Source organism: Wolffia australiana, chromosome 6, assembly GCF_029677425.1.
Source record: "Wolffia australiana isolate 7733 chromosome 6, ASM2967742v1".
NCBI lineage: Eukaryota > Viridiplantae > Streptophyta > Magnoliopsida > Alismatales > Araceae > Wolffia > Wolffia australiana.
Genome location: NC_135840.1, coordinates 13,313,409 through 13,316,064, shown reverse-complemented (window position 1 = coordinate 13,316,064; position 2,656 = coordinate 13,313,409). Strand labels below are relative to the sequence as shown.

The window sequence follows — 2,656 nt, the reverse complement described above, 5'->3', positions numbered from 1 at the left end:
ATAATTATTTAAATCATACGTCTTTTCCTCGCCAGATTTTGAGAAACTTCTAAAATCAACTAAAAGGATAAATATGTATAAAGAGAAGAGAGAGAAAGCAAGGCTGTCCTTAGGTTGGCAGAAGAAAAAATCCCATCGTCAAAAGTCATTAATTTTATTAAAATACATTAATTTAGGAAAATATATACAAAACTCGACAGAATCTAGTCTTAATCCATTTTCAGGGAAACTAGATTCATTTTCAGATAATAGGTTAAAAAATCAACAGCATCTGTCGTAGATCCATTTCGGCAGACAATAGATTCAATAGCCACTAATTTTATTAAAATACTTTCAACTTTCCATAAAATGCATTTTCAGCAGAAAACAATATTCAAACTCAGTACTCTTATTAAAATACATAAATTTCAGAAGAAAAGAATCCACAAATACAAAAGCATCACGGTTGATCCATTTTGAGCAGAAAACATATTCAAAATAGATTCATTTGCAGAAAACAGATTCCAAGATTCAGAAAATAGATTCACAATTCAACAACAGCTGCCATTTATCCATTTTCAGCAGAAATCTGATTCAAAAGTTGTAAATTTTATTCAAATACAGTCAAAATTCCTGAAAGTAAAATTTTCAGAAAATAGATTCAAAATCTCAGAAAATAGTTTTAAAAATCAACAGCATTTCCCGTTGATCCATTTTCAGCAGAAAATACATTCAAGTCATTAATTGGACGAAAATACATTCAAGTCATTAATTGCACGAAAATACATTCAAATATTCATTAAAATACATTTTTAGCAGAAAGTAGATTCCAAATTTCATTAATCTCTATTACTATAAAGCAAATACATGTGCGCTTCTGGCCTCTGATCGCGCACGGATTGCCACTTGCGCGATTTGCTGATTATTATGTTTCCTTCAATGCAGCGTGGACGTTAGGAGGCATTCGCCCAAGCTGAAATTAAAAGGATGTTATTTTTTGGAAACTTGTGCAATGAGAAGAGAGATATAGTGATTTAAGGTGCACTGGAGACAAAATGCGTAAATATCGAGATGCTGGCAGCCTCTTCGCAGCGACACAGTTTCAATAACTATCATCTCCTACGACCCTGTTAGATAGCAGAAATAAGCTAATTGAGATGTCCCCTAAAAGTGAAACATGATATTTTGTGGAGTGAGAGAGGATGTGAAACAAAATGGTGTAGTTGTATTACTTGTTGCATTAGTAGCCATTGGTGCTGCATTGCAACGGCGGAAAAGCCTTGATGGCGAAGATTCATTGTCATGCTGTCTTGGCCACATTATCAATAGGATTTCAACCATGTGTTGGCTTCTCACGGTGAAGAGCTGTTTGGCCTAGTACTCTTTCACATTTTGGACTTTTTGCCTGGTTGATGCTGATGATGTTGATGGTGGTGATGATATTGATGATGATGAATTTAGTGAACTGCGGATGAGGGAATGCCTGTAAGATGAAGTTAAGATTGATCTTAGTTTTGGAAGAACTGAAATTAAGAAGGCGGGGAGGGTGTTTGAGGTTGTACCTGAGAATGCAGAAGAACGCTTCTACAGCTTTCTACTCAATATCACTTAATGAAAAACCTCTGTATAAACAACGTTGGTCACAGGTAAATGGTTTGTACGATCATCGCAGAACACGATTCCTGAAAGAAAGAGAGACCGAGAGAAAGAGAGAAAGAGAGACCGAGAGAGAGAAAGAGAGAGTGAGAAAGAAAATGATAGAAAGAGAGGGAGAGAGAATTCAATAGCATAAGAGAGAGAGTGAGACCAAAAAAGAGAGGGAGTGGGGAAGAGAGATCGATAGAGCAAGATAGAGAGTGAGACAGAGAGAGGGAGAGGGGGACAGAGAGCGAGAGAAAGAGAAGGGGAGAAAAAGAGCGAGAGGCGAAGGAATAGAGAGATAGAAAAAGGGAGAGACGAAGAGAGCACGCTCGAGAGGGACAGAGAGGAAGAGAGGGCATGAACGACAGAAAGAGAGACCGAGAGAGACAAAGCGAGAGAGAGAGAGTGAGAGAGAAAGAAAGAGAGGGGAGTGAGAGCGAGAGATAGATCCATGTAAAGAAAGAGGGAGAGACGAAGGGAGAGAAAAAAATAGAAAGGGGGAGCGACGACGGAATAGAGAGAGCGCGAGAAGGAGAGAGAGAGAGCAAGATGGACAGAGAGAGAGAGCAAGAGGATGGAGATAAAACAGGAGAGAGGGAGAGAAATAGAAAGAGCTAGAGAGGGAGAGAGAGAGCGAGAGAAAGAGAGAGGGAGAGAGAAAGCGATAGAGAGAGCGGGAGAGTGTTGTAACTCGTTGAAGAGAGACAACGACCCAAGATGCTACGGTGAAATGCGGAATCAACTCGGACGTGATAACTGTGTCGGCGTATAGAGACAGGAAACAAGAACCTCTTTACGTCACCGGCGTGACGTCAATGTGCAAGGCTCTTGGTGCAGGGCAACGACTTCTCGTATGGTGCTGCAGAGCAACTCCTCAAACTCCCAAGACAAGGGAGCGGCCACCAAGGAGTGATGAAGACAAACCAAAGGAGAGAGAGAGAGGAGAAGAGAGGAAGAGACAAGAAGAATAAACAAAAAACTCATATGCCTTGCATTTCAGAATAGATTTGCCCTCTATATATAGAGGGCCAATTAC

At 39.8% G+C, this 2,656-nt stretch overlaps 1 long non-coding RNA gene across 1 annotated transcript; it reads right to left on the bottom strand.

The window, feature by feature from the left end:
* Nucleotides 1-851: 851 nt before the first annotated feature.
* Nucleotides 852-2,656, bottom strand: LOC144704779 (uncharacterized). The gene is made up of 4 exons (XR_013581904.1): nucleotides 2,410-2,656; nucleotides 1,542-1,601; nucleotides 1,212-1,462; nucleotides 852-1,106 (listed from the first exon to the last, which is right to left on the bottom strand). It is a non-coding gene; the product is annotated as an uncharacterized LOC144704779 (long non-coding RNA).